Source organism: Monomorium pharaonis, chromosome 2 (genome assembly GCF_013373865.1).
Source record: "Monomorium pharaonis isolate MP-MQ-018 chromosome 2, ASM1337386v2, whole genome shotgun sequence".
NCBI lineage: Eukaryota > Metazoa > Arthropoda > Insecta > Hymenoptera > Formicidae > Monomorium > Monomorium pharaonis.
The window spans coordinates 17,229,164-17,250,004 of NC_050468.1; the positions used below are offsets into that span (position 1 = coordinate 17,229,164).

At 28.6% G+C, this 20,841-nt stretch overlaps 1 protein-coding gene across 6 annotated transcripts in view; it reads right to left on the reverse strand.

Annotated features, from left to right (window-relative positions):
• Positions 1-20,841, reverse strand: part of LOC105836137 — a 285,642-nt gene that overhangs the window by 170,669 nt on the left and 94,132 nt on the right. For all 6 annotated transcript variants that reach the window (XR_004962301.1, XR_004962298.1, XR_004962299.1 and 3 more), the window contains exon 3: positions 16,826-16,903. The gene's annotated coding sequence lies outside the window, so the exon portion shown is untranslated. The remainder of the gene's footprint in view (positions 1-16,825; positions 16,904-20,841) is intronic.

The window sequence follows — 20,841 nt, forward strand, 5'->3', positions numbered from 1 at the left end:
CAATCAATATATTACTGATTTCCGTTTTACCTGAAGTATAGTCCGGCAATTCGTATATCATTTCTCATTCTCAATCCGTAGGCAAATTACATTAAAATTTAATATGTAACGCACAAAATATATTCAAATATTATTAAAAATTTAATTATTGCCTGCAAATATCGCGAAAATATAAGAAATCTGTAACGTATTATTCCCAGGTCGCTTTTGCAATCGCGATTACTACTTTAAATGTGACATGATTGCTTCGATAAACAGACATCGCTCAATGCATGTACAAATCATTGGAAATTAATTAATTACGTAGATCGATTATCGTAGGACTAGTAATTGTAGAAAAATAGAAACGTCTGATGTCATGATATGTGCCGTAACCGTATTTCAAAAGATAATACAGCATAGATCGCTTCCTCGAGTTTGAAATGATAAGCAATACCCTATGTACACAACTCTACACCAAAATAATAAATCTTTTGTGACAAATGTATGTAAATAGTACAACGAAGAACTGTTGTAATTTAGAAAAACTTTGTTAAAAACTTTTATTGACTTTTGACCTCTTTTATAGTCAACTTTGATTTAGACTATTTTACCACGGCAAAGTTAAGGTCTTCAGATATATATATTGGCGAAAACAAAGTTTAAAAAAGTTAAATCATTTCTAAGAAGTGTTGCGACGTACAAACAAACAAAACACTAACATTGTAAAGTTATAAAGCAGTTTGCAACGTTGCATTATTTAACAAATACTAAAGCCGCTAAATGTTATCCCATATAGCGTTGCTACGAAATGTTTAATGTATAAATGAGTTATTTCTTCTATCCTAAATTATTTTCAATAAATAAATTATTATCGCATGTTATATGTGTACGGTTCTTCTTTACAAAGATGTTATTGTCAAATAGATAAAATCAATATAAGCGTAAAATAAACATAAGCGTATTACTGTTATAGAACTTGATGAAACTGATCAAGATTACTCAGTGCATCATCCACTATATATCACATCGTCATGCAAGCTGAAACGATTCTCGTCGCTTGTTCGATGCAAACAGACTGGTAACGGCAGTAATGTAATTAGCGAGATGAGGTCGGATTTGCAGTAACATGTCGAAGCATTGGAACCGGCCAGGTTATCGTAACTGTGTTCAAAATGGATAAATATAATCAACAATCCTTTCAAAATCCTTTCAAATCTTTAGCACATTAAAGCGTTAATTAACTTTTTATCCGTCGATAAAAAAAGTTATTTTAACATTTAATGCAATAATGCAGTAATTTTTTCTTTCGATTTATGTCATAATAAATAAATATTCATGTACATAAAATATTGCTACAATTTCTTTCTACAGTACATACATAAATATATCAATGTTGGCAATGAGGCAAATTAAAATAAATAATGGATTTCAAATGTCATTAAAAGTTATAAAACATAAGAAGTTCATACAAATTTTAAAAATTAAATTAATAAATAAGAATCTATTTTATATAAAAAAAAAAGGTTTTTTAAAATTTTTTAAATTTAAGTTTTACTTAAACATATAACATAATTGTAACAAATTATTTACTACCAAGTTACAAAATATATACTACTGAAAATTAAAAAATTAAAAAAATACTTAAAGTTGGCAGTTTAAAAAATATCAACATCAAAGTCGCGGAAAAATTTAAAAATAAAATTAATTAATCAACTTTATTCGAACAGACATTAAAGTTACAATTTTAACTAACTTTTATTAGCTCTTGTTTTCTAAATTATATAAATAAAGAAAAAATAAATTTATGCATTATCTAGCTAAAAAAATAGATTTTAATATATTTTTACATATATTTAGCTAAAAAAAAATTATCAAAATCTTTTACATTATTTAAAAAAATTAGATCTATTATTTTTATTTTTAAAGCAATCGGAAAATTATCAAGTTTGCTGTTGTAAAATGTTGCAACTTATTAATAATTTTATCGATTCTTTTATAAATAATTACAATCATCAGATGTGTGACAACTGACGAAATGAATAGAATTAGAATAAGTCCTATATTGCACAACAGAAGTAATCAAGCATGTATCTCTTATATTCCCTTTTTTATTCTATCGCTATTTTATTTTTCCTTTTTTGACATTGTTGCACCTTCGTTCACGAAGCATCTATCGGGCATTCACTTCGTAAGATAGATCACTCTACGCCAACCGTTAATGGGCTTCCGGTCTGCTTCCATCGTTGGAAGTTTCTCACTTTTTACAATTTAAGTGTGGCACACCTAGACCGATGTGCAGGACGGAAGCAATCTTATTCAACCAAGGAAACATTTAATTAAATAGTGAGAACAGTAAGGAGGTTAAAAAACCAACGCAGCAATACCTAAAGTTTCAGAAAACGTATTACTAAATATGTCCTCGAAATTTAAAACAAGCGATGACTCAAGTATGGTGACATTCAATTTTCAAATTATATAACCCGTTTTAGTCAAATTAATAAGTCTTAATTGTTAAATTATACTACTATAAATTGACATTATTTTCATATCTTTTAATTTTTGTATTAATAACACAGGCGCACAAAAAAGAAAAGTGGTCTGTCCCTGAGAACTAGTCAATCTCTATGTATTTTGACATACTGAATACAAATCCGGTGTCAGAATTCCATCATCCACCTTTTTTTAAATAAAAAAAATGGCCTAAAAACCTTGAAAATCATAATAATTTCGCTGCACGCGGAAAACAGTGATGGGGCAATTCTGATACCGGATTTGTATTCAGCAGCTCAAAATACATAAAGATATCATTGGTCCGATCCATGATATAGATTTTTTTTTTTTTTTTTTTTTTTTTGGTGCGACAGTGCAGCACAGCCATTCACAAAAAATGGTTTGTATCACGGACCAGACCATGATATCTTTATGTATTTTAAGCTGCTGAACACAAATTCGGTGTCAAAATTGCCCCATCACTCACTATTTTCCGCGTGCAGAGCAATTATTGCAATTTTTTAGATTTTAGGCTAACTTTTTTTATTTAAAAATAAAATGGTAGGTGATGGCGCAATTCTGACACCGGATTCGTTCAGCACGTCAAAATACATAAGGATATAGTGTTCTAATCCATAGGACAGACCACTTTTTTGTGTGGCCGTGTAATTAATTTTGGGTTATTTATATAATTATAAATAAATTGTAAAAAAACAATTATGTAAATAAAACATTCTTAAACAATATCTTTTAAATTTGGGAATAATCGCGTAATTTAATCCCTCCCAGCTCTCATTCTTAATTTTAATTCGCGGTTTCGGCAATAATGAAAAAGCTTGAGCCAACAAATCCTTGATATCGATGAGCAAATAATAGGTATTCGCTTGAGACAAGACTACTTTGATCTTATGCAAGAAAGCGTGGCACACATAGTAGAGATAAGCCTATTTATAGATCTTTTTCGCAATATAAAAAAGCATATTCTCTCTCTCTCTCTCTCTCTCTCTCTCTCTTTCTCTCTCTCTCTCCGCAAAATTATCCGCAACACATTAAATTATATTAAGTATTGATTTTAAACTTCATTCTGTAAGTATAAGTAAACTTATGTTATGACTACACAAAAAATTGCAACGTAATTTTAAACATTACGTTAAAATTATCACAAGTTACGGATGTTCTTGTGCAAAGAATTTTTTAAAAAGCATCCCTTTATTACATTCTACTTGGACTTGTATAGACTTTATTGAGGGAATTTCCTAGATGCCGTTGGAGTTATTTTTCGATACACTATGCGCCATTTCCTTTATTTATATATCACGCTCTCTTCTCCTGCGTCGCTTTTCACGACATCCAGTATGGAAGAACTCCTCTGTCAAGCTTTGTAAGATGGATCGTTTTAGGAGCTTTCCTTGCTTTCGGCATACGATGGATCGACCAAATATAACCGAAAAGGTTCGTCCTGTCTTACGAAATGTACAAAAGGTTTCGTATAAAATGACTTGCTTATGTGTCTACAAAAATGTCAAAATAAAACTTTTATTGATAATATCACTCGTTCAAATAAAAAAAATTTGCCCTAATGTCTTAAAATTTTAAACATTCAATTCTAATGTTGTTTTTAATATTGCCTTTAAGACTAATTATTTTTATAACTTTTCAAAAGTTTGATCTTATAATATAGAATGTTACAAAGTCATCTTTAATTAACGAGATTTTAACTGTTTTTTAGAATACATTTGTAAGATTTTACACACACACACAAATAATTTTATGTAATTATTGAGCTTATCTTTCTTGCTTTTAGAATTATAAACATACATAGAAATAATTTTATAAATTTGTGTGTGTGTGTGTGTGTAATTTATTTCACAAAAAAACCTCTACATTTTCTTTGTATTTATTAAATTATAAATATAAAAATATATAATAAAAAACGTTTCTTTATTACATCAATTTATTGCACAACTTTTATCTAAATTACTCACGTTTTAAAAAAAGTACTTTAATACATCTCTTTTCTCTTTCATATTTCTTCAATTATTTTATGAAAAACATGTATTTTGCTTTTAAAATAATGTTTTATTTCCTTGTAATAAACAATTCTTATGTAATGAGACCGTTAACATGATGACCGACCTTGCAAGGAAGACACGATGACGATGCCAGATGCAGGAGCACTGGCAGCACGAAATCGTTTCTCCATTATTGCACGAGACACCAGTGTCCGCGACAGACACATGTGCATAGCGCAGAAATTTCTTGCCTGGTGACATATGTTCCATATTCCTTACCGTGACTTGATCGAGTAAATTAGGATAAAACTTTTACGAAGTGCAACCACGTCCTTACCATTCAGTGGGAAAATTTATCAAAACGTAATAAATGTAAAATCAATATTCGTAAGTTGAATACTGCAATGTGTTGTCATTTTAGATATTAAATCCACATCGTGCTTCAAATTAAATCATAATAACATTTTATATTGCAATTTATTACGCAAATATCTTCGGAAAATATGTTTTTAAGATAATTTAAACAATTATCTTCACTTAATTATTTTATATAATTAATTATATTTATATTTGTATTTATATTAAAATTTATTTATAAGGATTTGTGTGATGATACAGTGAATCGTATCAAAACTAAATTATATCTTCTATTCTGTACGAAAATAAATATATTGTTATGATCCCACGCGTATAATTATCATAATCATTCATCCGCTTGTACTTTTTCTCTATAAGCAATACTATTTTTTATTGTATTTTTATTACATTAATTAATATTTCTAGATAACTATTATCATTAATCAAGTAGTTTTTTACTTCATTATATTTTTAATTTTTTTTAAGTAGATTTAACGAATGGAAAACCTATAAGTGCAAAACTTTGTTCTTGAAATATATTCCACACATTATACTTATTTGCGTGTGTTAAGTTAGTTCCTACACATAAAAATTTGGTGGTTCTGATATGAGATCCCGTTTCATTTCAAAGAGATAAAGGGTTCTTTGTAGTTTAGAAAGAGTTCCGTTGATAAACGGTCGGAAATTAAAATTTGAAAAATGGGGTGCTAACTTTTTATCAAAATTTCAGATCGAATAGTCCTAAATGACACAATACCTTCGTTTTGCGATTATCTAGAGTTCCTGAAGCATAAAAAAATTTTTCAATTAATTAAAAAAATTCGATTCTAAGATACAATAGTTCATGAGACGTTTTTATTGTTATTTTACTTTATTTCGAAGAGTATAAATAAAAAAATTTAGATTAAAAAATTTAACAATTATGCACGATAAACAAAATTTCAAAATCAGTTAAAAATGATATGTATTCGGTTATCATAACATACAATCATTTTGACTTGTAAGACTTTCGTCAAAAACTCGTCGAAAACTACTTAAAAATGTAACCAGAACTATTCAAAACTCCAAAAAATTTTTTGGCCATGGTTCTAATACGTGACAGTATTACAAACCGTTAATTCGATCGCTTTACCTTGAAGAATTTTCGTTAAAACTCGTCGAGAACTATCCAGAAATACAGTCAAAACAATTCGGAACTCCAAACCGTTAATCAACAAAACTCTTTGTCTAAATTACAGAGAACTCTTTATTCTTCAAAATAAAACGGAAACTCATATCAGAACTACCAATTTTAATGTGTGTAAGTACGTCAGTCAGTAAGTGCGTCAGTCAGTGAGTAACTCAGTCAATAAGCAAGTCAGACAGTCAGTCAGTCAGACAGTCAGTCAGTGAATTTGTCAGTCAGTCTATCGGTCAATCTATCAGTCAATCGGTTTGTCGGTTGCGTGTGTCAAGTTAGCCTCCACACATTAAAATTCGATAATTCTAATATAAAGTTCCCGTTTCATTTTGAAAAGATAAAAAGTTCTTTGTAATTTAGAAAAAAAGTTCTGTTGATTAATAGTTTAAACTTTGAAGTTCCAAATAATTTTAACTACATTTTTTGGTAGTTCTCGACAACGGGTAGTTTTAGCGAAACGTCTTACAAGTGAAAGCGATCGGATCAATGGTTTGCAAGATACTGTCACATATTAGAACGGCGATCGCAAAATTTTCTAAGTCCCGTGGTCAAAAAATTTTTTGAATAATTTTGATTACATTTTTGAGTAGTTTTCGACGAGTTTTGAAGAAAAGTCTTACAAGTCAAAGTGATTGAATAACATGATAAGCAGATATGTCATTTTTCACTAAATTAAAAATTTTTTTTTAATCAATCAAAATTTTTTTACCTTCAGAAACTCTAGATAATCGCAAAATAAAGCTACTGAGCCATTCAGAACTATTCAATCTAAAATTTCGATAAAAAGTTATCACCCCATTTATTTAATTTTAATTTCCGATCGTTAATCAACAGAAATCTTTTTCAAACTACAGAAAACTCTTTATCTCCTCAAAATAAAACAGAAATTTATATCAGAATTACCGAATTTTGATGTATGGAGTCTAACTTAACACGCTCTACGTATTCTCTCTCTCTCTCTCTCTCTCTCTCTCTCTCTCTCTCTCTCTCTCTCTCTCTCTCTAGCTTTTAATATACAATTACAGTTACATAAAAATTACGAGTAAACGCATACTCCATTTACTGCCTTATACCCATATTTATTATTGCTACATATTTATTATAAAAAGATATTAGTAAAATAACTCTAAGTAGATTTTTCTATTCAAATGCATATAATTAAATTAATTAGGATATTTTTGACTGTTAGTACATTTTGCCTCTCTAACTTTAACTACAAATCTTACTAGTACATGGTTATGACACTATGAGATGGCCAAGGCTAAGAAACTCTGTTAATTCAGCCGTCTAATTCTGTTAATACCAGATTTTGTTTCGATATCAAATCAAATTTCGATTTTACTCATGTATTTGGCGGAGTGAAAAGTAGGACAAAGTAAAGTAACATGCAAGGCGATGTAAACTGCGCGCTTGCGGCAGCGGCGAGCAACAACGACGATATTTCATCCGGCGAATGTTTTATTCAGGCGTGTTGTATGCTAAAAGTCGACAGGTAATTATTTCCGCAGCTTTCCGGCTTCGAGCTAAGGGCGGTACGCTTCGGCGTGAGTCACCTCAATCCCAAAAACGTAAGGAAGATATTAGGCATGGAATTTTCTCCTGCGAGATTTATGACTCGGATACTTCAACACGCGATGAGCTCGTTGAAATACAAAATGCAAGTTGGCATTGGTCCAAATTGCCGAATGTCCAAAGACACCGTATTGTCGTTATTTATCAGAAACTGCTGGCTAAAATCGAATTTACTATCCTGCAGCGGATGTGGATGCTCGCGCGTGCCTCGAAAATATTTCGCGTAAAGTTCTCTTCCCCTCCCCTCTCTCTCTTTCTCTCTCTTTCTGTGTGCGATTTATTCTACTCAATGTTCAAAATTTCTCCGTACAAAGTGCCCTACACTGAGAGAAATGTTTTGTATTAACAAGCAAAGCTTTGGTTAATATGTAACTAATAAAATAATATCGTTTATTGATTACAAAATTTTGTCATCTTAACAAAATATTTTGATTAAATAATCAAACTTTTTAATTGGCACAATAATATTGTTTCATTAGTGATATATCAACCAAAGCTCTCAACATTTCTCTCAATGTAGTTCCTCATCTGTCAAATCATTGCATTTATGAATCATTTTTTTCAGATTTTTTATTTTCACAGCAAAAATTGGAGAAGTCAAAATTTTTATATCCAATACTTTATGTATAAAATACTCTGGAAAAAAACAGTTATAACCCACTTTGGGATTCACAATTAAATAATCAAATTGTTAAGATGGCTTATAACCTTAATTTTACGTTTATTTTTTCAAATTAACTCTGTGTAATTAAAAACTCTGTGCAATTAGCTATTCTATCCATTTCAAAGATTTTTAAGTTGTACTAGACAAATCTGTCAGTTAGCTCCAGTCTTCATCCAGTTACGTAAAGATAATTTTACTCAAGTAGCATTAATCAAAATATTAAGTTGTTTAATTATAAAAAAACAATCAAAATTTTTCCCGAAGTAATCCCAACACCATCTCTAAATTATCATATACATAATATAATACAAGGTTTGCCTAAATAACGTATAAATAATTGCACGTCAAAGAGACGAAAGGTTTCTCATAAAACAAATCAGTTCAGAAATTTTATTTTTATAAAGTAATTAATTACCCAGCAAAGCTGTGGAAGAATATTACTTCTCTGAAAATTAGTTATGTGTTTCCTGGCAAAGCAACAGTATGTGTTACGCGTTCGACTATACATAATAAACCGCGGCTTTAATCACTGCCCAGAGGCGAGTGTTTCGCAGTAGATAAGTCATGACGATGAAAGACGAAGCCGGATTTCGACAGCAAACAGTGGCGACGAAGCGATTACGATGTTCACGAAGAAACCAAGTGTGAGTTGGCAAACGAAGCCTCTCCGCGAAAATGGAGCGAGGAATGTAATGCGCGAATCTAATCGGATGCATTCGTGCACTGTACGGCTGTTGAGTGCACTTGCGGCTGCCGAGCTCAGCCGCGAAGTGATGCAAGTCGTGCTCTATCGAGCTAATAGCTACGATCGCGCCAATGTCAAATGGAGTATATGCACTGACACTTTCGATCTACACTTTTAAGGTGTCACATATATTATCAAAGAAAAAGATGGTTATTATAGCCTTTGTACGTAGATTACTCGCAATATCTCTTATTAAATGAGAAATACTAGTGATTATGGAATCATTTGTTTAGTATCCCACAGTTATGCAATAACCCTAATATGCCAATATACAACAATTAACATTTATTATAAAGTGTATTTATACTTTTGAACATTTTAAACTTTTACAAAACATATTTTAGCGTTGAATTACATGTATTTCTTCATTCTTTTTTAACTGGAGCATATTTCACACAAATATTTGTATATTTGAGTATTTCTTTTGTCATTTAACATTTTATTCGGCTGTACACATTTCGAATTATACAAAGCATGGAATTTACTAATGTTATAATATTAAACGTATTGACATTAGCAGATATTAACATACATTAATGGCTTTTTTCATATCAAAATAGTATCCAATAAACTAATTGTAGTTTTATTGCTAATCTATAGTTTACATTATTTGTATTAAAAATTTTTTATATTACTATCTATATACCAAGATCATGTACATACGTACAACTGCATATAATTTGCAACATTTTCTCTTTATTTTGATTAAATATATAATTTTATAACAAAACTTTTTATAACTCTAATTTTTTTTTAACAAAACCAATTTTTTAAATTTATTTTACTATGAAAAGGGGCCACTTTATCTCTTCGATCCATTTCCTGACGAAAATATAAATCGGAGCGTAAGTTGAATAGAGGAAAGAGTAATAGAAACGTAAATGAAACTATTCTGTAAAGTGTAAATTAAAACAATGAAATGTAAAAGAAACGCCGTAAGAGCTAAATGCTTCTTTTACATTTTACTTCAATTTATGCTCTATAAAAGTTTCGTTTACATTCCTATCACTCTTCTCTTACATTTGACTTACGCTGGGATTTTTATTTTTACGAGGATTATTACAATGTTGTTTATATAAATAATATCTTAAGATACTTTATAATTTTGAGTTTAGAATTGATTAAAATTTTCTTTCTCTCTCTCTCTCTATTTTACATTGACGAATAGAAATAAGTTTTAAAATGTTATCGTCTTTTCTACTTGTATCAAAAATACATTTATACATATATGTCACGATAAAAAAGAAATTGAAACATTGAAAGAAAGGATCAAAAGAATATATTTATAATACAATAACAAATAATAAATTTAACATTCTGCACAATTTAGACTTGTACAGAAACGTAATATATTTGTTACTCATATTATAAAAAACTGTCATAAAGAGCGGATATCAAAAGTATCACGTTTCATTCTTGCATTACACTTAAATATATTAGCTAATTAATGTATGTATGATACGATGCTTGATACAATAGTCAACATAGCACATTCATGCATTATTCCTTGTGCCATAACATGACAGTATTAACAAGACGTGCTTTCTACCGTCCTGCAACGCCTGTCGAATGCGCTTCTATGCACAAGACGATGCATTGTTTTCGGCTCCACGTAGACTTCGCCAAAGGAACTACGAGACCGCATACACCCTTTGTCAGGGTAATAGCTGCAATCAGCTTTGTGCTAGCTGAAACATCTTTGCAGAATGCAGCCGCGCATTGTGACGCATGCAACTCGCATGACTGCAATTACTTGCGGTATGAAAGAGTGCGCGATACAAAATTAAGTTCAATTCATCTTATGGCTCATCTTACTATTTAATGGTTTTAAAATATGTATAAGCTGTGTAAAGGACAAATAAAATCAATTTTCAAATAAAATTAATTTTTTAGAGTTATATGAAAATCGCCTCCATTTCTTAAAATAAAATTATAAAATGTTTTACATATAATATTCTCTTTTAATTATTCTGCATATAAAAGTATTAAGGTAGAATTATCGGAAAATAAATAGTTTACGCGATATTTTATACTTTATCCTAACATGAAGTATAAAATACGATGTATGATTATAATATAACAAAATAATTTTAAAAATTATGTAAGTTTTGCCGATTTAAAGTTTTGCGGAAAACCACTACCTTTTCATTTTCGATCCTGCGTTGTGGTCAACTTCCGATTCTTGTATTAGAAGTCGAAAGTTAACCACACCGCAGTATTAAAAATAAAAAGATAGTAATCGCACGCGAAACCTTAAATCAACAAAACTTATTAATAATTTTTAAAATAATTTTGTTATACCGTACATCATTGTATTCCTGAGAAAGAACGCTATAACTTTTATTATAAAATATTAACGTGACTGTGAAAAATTATACATGTTTCTTTATTCTCTAATAAAAGATAATTTTCACGAGTAATCACTGTAGTCACAATAGAGTTTAATTCAAACCAGTTAATTTCATATTATACTTATTAGGGTTATCTCTTTTAAATTGCGAGATAAAAAGAACTGGTCACTTACATGCGAGGATACTTTGTATGTATATATGCACACACATTGCATTATAACATTGTCAATATAACATCATTATACATATATGTATAACGTAATTGCAATATTTTATTTAAGAACATGTATTTGAGAACATGTAATTATAAAGTAATTATAAATTGTAATTTTAATTAGCTTTAGTTTTATTCTGTGATTTTTAATGTCAAAATAATATAGTACTACTAAACTTTATTATGTAATAATTAAAATTAATATAAAGCATCTAAATTTTATTATGCAAAAATTATGCAAATTAAGAATATTACAATACAATAATAAAATTATTAACAAAAATTCTAACTCCTAGTACTCTAAGAAAATACACACTGGCATACAAAATTAATATGAAAAGCAGTACCTGTTTAATTTAAAGTGTTTCATAGTGCTCGCATGTCGAATGCGTTGCCGCATAGAATAGATTGCAACAGCATGCGTATGTGTATGCAAATGCATGTGTACGTTGCAAACTACAAGAAGCTTCTAACGCATGCAATATGTCTGAAGAGATACATCTCCTTTGTACGCGAAATTAACCATGAACAGTTCAAGTATCTAACTGTTTAAAGCTGAAAGGCAAAACTACTAAGTAAAATCGCGAATAGTACTTTGTGAAATTAATATTGCAAAGAGTGTTAATTTATTTATGTGTTTATACTATATATATGTACTTATATAATATATTATATATTTATATAATAAATGCACTAAAAATATTTCAAAACCAACATCTATAATAATGATTCATTTATCACACGTAATTAACTACATGTAATAGCTATTTAAAACTTAAAACTAACTTTTAATCAATCAATTGTAAAAGAGATTATTTTACTTTATTTATTACGTAAAAATTTTAGGATTATAATGATAAGAGAATCTCATCAAATAAAAATTAGAGTAAGAAAAAATTTTAAAAATTTTAATCGTAATTAAATAGTAATTAAATAAATCTTTTTGTACGGATACATGCAAGAAAAAGAAGAAAACTTCTCATAAAATTACTTTGTAAAGTTTCAAAAGAGAATTTACACCTAATAACGGTAGGGTGAAAGTGAATAAGGAAGCTAAAGAATCGCTCGACATTGGGAAATAAAATTCAACGAATGGGTAAACTCACAACACAAGAATAAATCTACCATATAAATAAATGAAATTTTAAATTTGACTAGTTTTTCTTTCATACACAAAACAATTTCATTGCATTTATAATAATCATAAATAAATATTTTGACTTTTCTATATCTCTGTAATTTTTAAATCTTCAACAGCATAAAAGAAATAAAAAGTAGCACGAAATTACAATTCAGAATAGTTTATAAATATAATCACCTGTAAAACTATTATAATTAGTAATTTTAATGTATTATTATAATATTTTTTACTAAAAATCAAATGCTGATTCTCTTATATTATAGAACTTATAGAATATTTGAAATTAAATACTCAATTAAGTACCTAATTAAATATTTAATTATACATTAGCAAACGTAAGAGATTAAAGTTAAGTACGTGTTAGATGCGAGAACAAAAAATCCACTTAAATTGTATGAAAGCAAAATTTCATCAAGCAATCTTCAATGTTAATTACAAAAAGGCGTGACACAGAAATGGAGGCTATTTCGGCATGAGTGAGCAGTGAATTAAGTTCGCTCATGAACAAACGTGGAAAAGGCGGATCCTTTCTCTCTCGAAAGGACGATATCCTAGTGCACAAGAATGTGTCCTAGGTCCTGGATACAATGCGTAAAATTAAGTCAAGCGGATAATCTTAATAGAAAGTCACAATGCACAGGCATAAATCAACATATGCAAACGCTTAAAAACTACGAATGCGCATTTTTAAAGATATTTTTTTCATTATGCTTTTTTTAAATTACAACAAAAAATAGCATTTATATAACAATCCAGCTGCAAAGAAATAGTGACAGATACTTAAAAAAAACTTAGTTTAAATAAAATATTAAGTTTTTTTATTTATAATATCGGCAACAATGCAATGTAAATAGTAATGACACAGACAGATAAATTATTCGTCGAAATAATAAATATGTATGTGCATTAATATGTGTGTAATTAATAATATATATGTATATATAAGTCAAAGAACACACATAATGAAACTTTGTTCTATTGCTGTAATTAATACTAGACTATAATTAAGTAACTAAAAAATGAGATTTTTTAAATAAATTTTGATAAATTACACAATTACACAATTTTAAATTTTAAATCATTATTTATTACAATGTACAAATCCATTATTAATTAAAAATAAATATTAAAAAAACACATATTGAAACTTTGTTCACTATAATTATGTATAACTAAAAAATGGAACATTTTAAATAAATTTTGATAAATTACACAATTATTATTTATTACAATGCACAAATCCATTATTAATTAAAAATAAAAAATATATATAATTTAAAGAATAATAATACGTGGCAAGATATATATTTGAAAAATTAATTATTTTATAAAAATTTTAATTAGAATTGAACATGTAACTGTGTTCATTTAAAAAGTTCTATATTTTTATTTGTATATTAAAAATTTAAATATATTAAACTTTAAATAAACTAATTTTTAGAATTATATTCCTCTCGGTCACTTGTCTAATTAGAAGTAAAAAATACTTCTGTCTCTTATCCGCACCATTATTTCTGCCATTTTTGGACTGTTAAAAGAATTAGCGGTCTTGAAGCTCAGCTTCTGCTTCTTTGGTCGGCAATTACGTGCACGTTCGTGGGAGGAGTTCCTGTTAAAGGAAGGTACTCTCACAGAATTAGTCTCGCGTTGATAATAGGACTTTTCAATAGAATCCTTAATGATTATTCCTCATTATTCAAATCCGTTTCGTTTATCCTTCTCTTATCTTTAATTTCGATTTCTCTCTAAACCATCAATAAATTTTATTTGATCTATGAGAAATTGTACTTTCTCCGTTTTACTAATTAAATCGTCAAATTAGTAATATTTCTTTAAGTGCAGATATTTCTTCACTATATCTTATTCTTTTTCTCTCTCTCTTTTTTCCTATGCCTTGAAAAGAGACAAATAATGTCTAAAATTTCTGATTACACTCATTGGGGTGTTAAATTATAAGTTTTTTACAATATTTCATTTTTATGAATAAGAATGCAGCCCACGCAAAGCAGATATTCGAGGACGGCAAAACTTTCTGCGGAAAGGCTCTCAAAAGTTCACCTAAACCCTTTTAAAACTTCAAGGCTTGCTCGCACACACCCTTTTTTGCACTTCACCCTTTTCAAAATCCCTACCAGAACTTAAATTCGAATCTCGGATACACTTTATGTTGTCACACAGAGTAATTCAATATTTTAAATAGGTTGATAAGTCAGAATCAGATTTAAGTAAATATCTACTATGGACATCCATTCTTACGTTGACAAATATATTACAGAGCGCAGCAAGTTAACGTTACAAATGCTTCAAAACATTCTCTGATTTGTCAATTAGCCAAATTCTTTGTTCTGATTAATCAGTTAAATGTTTGAAATTGATCTTACACGTATAATTATATTTTAGTAGAAATCCCATTTCAACACATTTCATTGTTATTAAGACATTGGTTTAAAGATAGTCATGAATAAGATGCTATGTTACATAGATAGGTAAACTCTAATTAATACATATCCTCATTTCATGCGGATCCTTGATGACTAAATACTGTGTTAATACCTCGAGCGCAATGTGGATTGCGAACGCACGATCTACAGCATTCAAATCTCGGAGCTCTAGGCGGCTTAGACCCATATATCTGCTGCCAATCAACCGCTGTCGATAGTTACCGTATCGACAATTCCATGACATATGTGAGATATTGCAATAGTATTTGACAAATTTTCCGTAATTATTTTGAAAGCAAAAAATGTTTCAAGCACATTTTTCAAAAACCCCCCCTGTCAACATCTCTTTCTTTCTCGAAAAAATAATGATTTCCTTCTAAATAAGAAAAAATATCAAAGAATGAAAATAGATTCATATGACGATTGAAAGTAGCACTCTGCTTACTTTTGTACGAATAAGTCCTTAGCCGAAGCGCGATTCCAAAGGTTACTCTGACCATGGTAACGCGTTCGTTTGCTGGAACATCATTTTTCATCCGTCGTCTCTCATCTGGAGTCCCGACTATGATTTATCGCGCCGCCGCATCGTCGAAAAACTTGCTAATGCGTGCCGTGCAACGGCAGGATGAAGATGCACTGCCGTTTCCGCAGCAAGAGAAATCCCGCAAGTATCGACAGGGTTTTCACCGAGCGCGTTAGTGGAAATTAATCTCAGCTTCGTCGCCAACTGTGCTTTTTCACGGCTTTTACATCGTAAAATTTTTCAAACTTTCCGTTAAATAATAATATTTAATCTGCTATTTCAATATTAACTTTATATGTAGAATTATTCGTTGTCTGTACGGAATTTAAAAAATGACTTAGAAATACTAGTCAAATGTCAGTAGCTAGTTTGAGTTTTTCTGTCATTGCTAAAAGTTGGCTGTTAAAGATAAAATACCATTTGCTACAAGATACAATTTTATTAACTACAATTAAAAGTAGCTCAAAAAGTAGCAACTATTTCTCAATATCTTACGCATTCAAATCACAATTGTCGGAACATATAATATTTTAATTCTATCAACAAACATTTTTTGCTGTAACTATTACATTTTAATAACTAATAAATGGAGCTTCGACAGCAATGAGCTGTACAGCTATATCCATATTTTCAGAACATATTTTGCTGCCATAACTATATTTTAATTTTGACTAATTCTTTCTTTGCAAAATTATATTTAAAACTACGTAAAAATTGATTACTCGACATTTACAAAATTATTTGAAAAAATTCAATCGTTTAATATAAAGTTATTTTTATTATTAGGTATTTAAAAATATAGTTATATGTTTAAGTCCAAATAAATTTTATTTCAATGAGAATATAATTGCAAATTTATTCGACAAATTATTTGACTATAGAAATTAAAAACGTAATTTTCAATACAATTTTTCTAATAAAAATTTTATTCAAAATTTAGTAAAGATATTCTATAGTAAGAAAATATTTAATTTACGATAAATTGTATAAAAAAAGGAATAAATGTATTTAAATAAAAAAATATTAAATACTTAACAAAAATATTAAATTGGTAACAAATTGTTAACAATTATTACAAAGATTACATCAAAGTTCTTATACCAAATAATAGATTAACAATTTAAAATACACTCTAAGATAGAAAATAACTCACCAAATGGCCGCCGTTGTTTCCAAGAATTTCTGGCAATCATCGCGCTTCTTGGCACAAAAATTGACACGGTTGCTTTGTCTGTAACATAAAATTAATCGAGAATAAAGTACCTGTTCCTATTAAGACGTAATTTGTGATCACGATTATTAGACACGTCGCGCGTCGTTTGATCATCGTTCGATTAGAAAGCCAGTGAGGTTTATCTACTGCACCGTACAAACTTTAGCACGTGTTGGCGTCGCGCGCGTTTAATACGTCGATAAAATCTCAATTATAGTTCTTGACGTATCGCGTAAGAGATCAATATATCTATAATCGTTATCGTGCATATACGATCGTCTAATAATAAAGTATGTCCGAATGGTATTACACCACTGATTATGTTTCATTAACATAGAATTTCAATAACAAATTTAACAAATTTCTTAGTTATTACATCAAACCACACACAGTAGCTCTACAATATCACTTAAAATGGCATATATTTTACTTAAGACACTTTTGCTAAAATATCTAAAAATTTATACATTTTATAGATACATATAAAAATAATAAAAATAATTTTACAATAAATCTTTATGCCATAAACCATAAATGTTTAAACATATCGATTAAGTTGAGAAGACCTAAACGGCAGCTAGATCTCAAGGTTGATTAATTTTTTTTTGATATATTAATTTAATAATCTCAGCTCATATAAACTGCTCATATAAAATAAAAATAATTTTGTTACACCATTAAAATAGTTATTAGTAATTCATTAAGACATAAAAATTGCACATATGCTTTCTGTGTCAAAAATCTGAGTTCAAATCCATTCAGAATATTATCTTTTTAATTAATCACCTCTCGAAAGACAATAGCAAATCATTTGAAAGTATCAAAAAAGTCGCTATGAAGCATGCATAAAATAAAAATCACGATCGATGTTTAATCATGAAAACTTGACTTGAGAGAGATTAAAATTATGAAATATTAGAAAATTATCAAAGTGCATCTCAAAATAATAATACAAAAAATAAAAATAAAGCACCAGAGAAATCAAGTGTAATATCTGGTGCATTAAAATAAATAAATACTAATTGTTAATATTACAATATATTAACGTTTCGATTTTTCCTTCGAACCATTTTCAACACAAAAAGCCAAAACAATATTGTAATAATGTATATTATACTGTAACATTGTAATGTATATTGTGAACATTTAACAATTAATATTAATTCAATTTGACACATCAGGTACCTATCACGATTGATTTGTCTTTCACCACTTATTTTTATTTTTCGTCACGAATCCTGCTGTATTTAAAATAGTGATTATTATACAATGGAATCAATTAAAAAATAATACATATTTAAACTGTAAAAAAAATTAAACAAAAAACAAAGCTTTTAGACTTTTTATATTAAAACAAGACTTTTTATATTAAAAATCACACTCAAAAAAAGTTGTTAATTTAATTAAGTGTTAACTTGATTAAATTTCTTTAGTTCAAATATATTTACGTAGAATTAATTCTCCACAGACTACACTGTTTTTTTCACTATTTAGACTATTTGTGTCACTGTTAAACAATTTTTCAAAGAACTTTGGATTCTAAAAAAGTTATACTCTTGTAATTTACATTTAGACATTTATATTAGATTAATTGTACAATTATACGACTTGAAATATTTTTTACTTTTTTTGTACATGACCGAATTTGAGACAGACTCAGCAAATTAAAAAAATTATCTGAGTCAAAATAAACCAGAGGGTTAAACCAAATGTATCATTAAATACAATATGTGTTTAAATATATTATATATAATTTATTAAATTTTAATACTTAAAACTGAAGAAATGTAATTAAGTTGACACATGGTCAAATTATCGTTTTCTTTAGTACAGAATAATAAAAAAACCATTCTAATTTATTATACTGCGTAAGATTTTCATACTGCGTCGGAAATCCTTACGCCTTAATACATCGATAAAATCTTAATTGTGAAGTAAGACGTATAGAAGTCAACCCTGCTTTACATATCGAGTCGGCACGAAGAGAACGTAAGTGTGTAATAGGCATATATAAAGCTGTACCATACTAAAGGATTCTAGACCATTATCTAGCGGACGCATTGGCTAACAGTATGACCGTTACAATTTCACACCGGACGCACGAGATACGATGGATCGCGGTATCTCGTGCAGAATTTAATTGAAGCTCTATATAAAGATACAGTGTAAAGGTTTATCTACAACGAAGGACCAAATATGTTCCGCGAAAAGCGAGAAATTACCTTCTCCACATTTATCAGCCAAGATCTCGTGCACGCTATCCACGAATTATCTGAAAGGACAATTTCATGGATAGCTGTAAGACATCCCGTAAGAATTTGGATGATAAAAATAAAAATATTATGTACAATAAATATTTGTTCTTTTGTTTAATAAATAATGACCAAGCACTACAAGTTAAAAATAAACGTAACACCGTGAAATGAGATATAAACTTACATAGAGTAGAGAGAATCACGTAATTTTTGGAATAAATATTTGTCATAAGTAACTCGTACTGTTTTGTTTGTCGTCAATATCGTATATTAAATAGATACCATAGTTTTCTCACACACAGTTTCTGTTAAAAATAACTGGAAAACTAATTTTAATAGAATTATGTTATTAACTTTAGTTCATATTTTATTATAAGTTATTGTAACTTTTTTTATATGTAAATTGTATAATTCTAGTTTCTCATTAATTTCGAAAGATGACACGTAAAATGAATAGGTAAGGTGGACTCGTCCTAATTGAAGAGCACTGCAAACTACTATGAGAAAGCAGTATCTTTCATTATCAGTGTAACCGCGAGAAAAGTAAAAATTTTTTCACTTTCTTCTGTATTTTCTTACAATTGTATTAAAGAAAAATATCGTGGAAAGATTTTTACATTCTATGTACTTAAAAAGTCCCTAATTTTATTATTTTTAATGTTACTCCTTTCAAAATAGATAAAATAAATGCTTTTTGTATACAAGATTAATTAATTAATTAAATACTGTTTCATAAAATATCACACATAAAAAAAGTATTTATAACTATTTCTAGCCAAATAAATTTTTTTACAATTTACGAAATATCAATATTTACATGGATTAAAACTTAACTGTTTTTTTTTAGATTTCCATTAAATTTTTATAGCATTTTTTCAATCAAGTAGAAAAAATACAATTTATATGATCGAAAATTCGCGTGAAATTAAAATACTTCAATTGGAAACTATTCAAGTTGCATATACTGTTCATTATACATAATAATTCGCTAAATTGTTGCTCTTAATACAATATAAAGTATATGTATACTTGATACAATATAAAGTATATTATAAACATACATTTATATACAAACTTTGCTCATAAATTAAGTGGTAAAATAAACCATCATTGCATAGTATAATACGAAAAGTGCATCGAGATATTGCCATAAGATATTTAACTTTTTTATTATTAGGTAAATATGAGAGTTATAAATTTTTTATGTCAGATAAAATCTTGAATTTGAATACGTCAAGAAATTCGGGAAAGAGATTAATAAAACGCAAGAAAACATCACGTTTTAATTTTAGAAATTAATTATCATGCCACCCGTACAACATATATTTCTCCGATTTCGTTCATGTATTCTTCCGAAATACTTCCGTATGTCAAGAGATTGATGAAGATTCATAGTCTGTCATACAAAGTAATAATAAATTCTTCACCTATCAAATTCATTATGACAAAGAGTTCAGATTCAATTTTCTAAAATTTAACTCATTTACTTTATCTCAAGATAAATCTATCACTAAAATTGGTTGAAAACTAATAAAAAGATTTAAAAAATAAGCTACATGAATACTTCAAATCATAAATTTTCAGAATGTCGAATTTCAATACTAAGCATGTTAGAAATCTTTAATAAAAAATTAAAAAATTAAAGCTCGAAGAAGTATGGATAAATTGAAACATCAAAGATATTTAAAAAACTACTTTGTT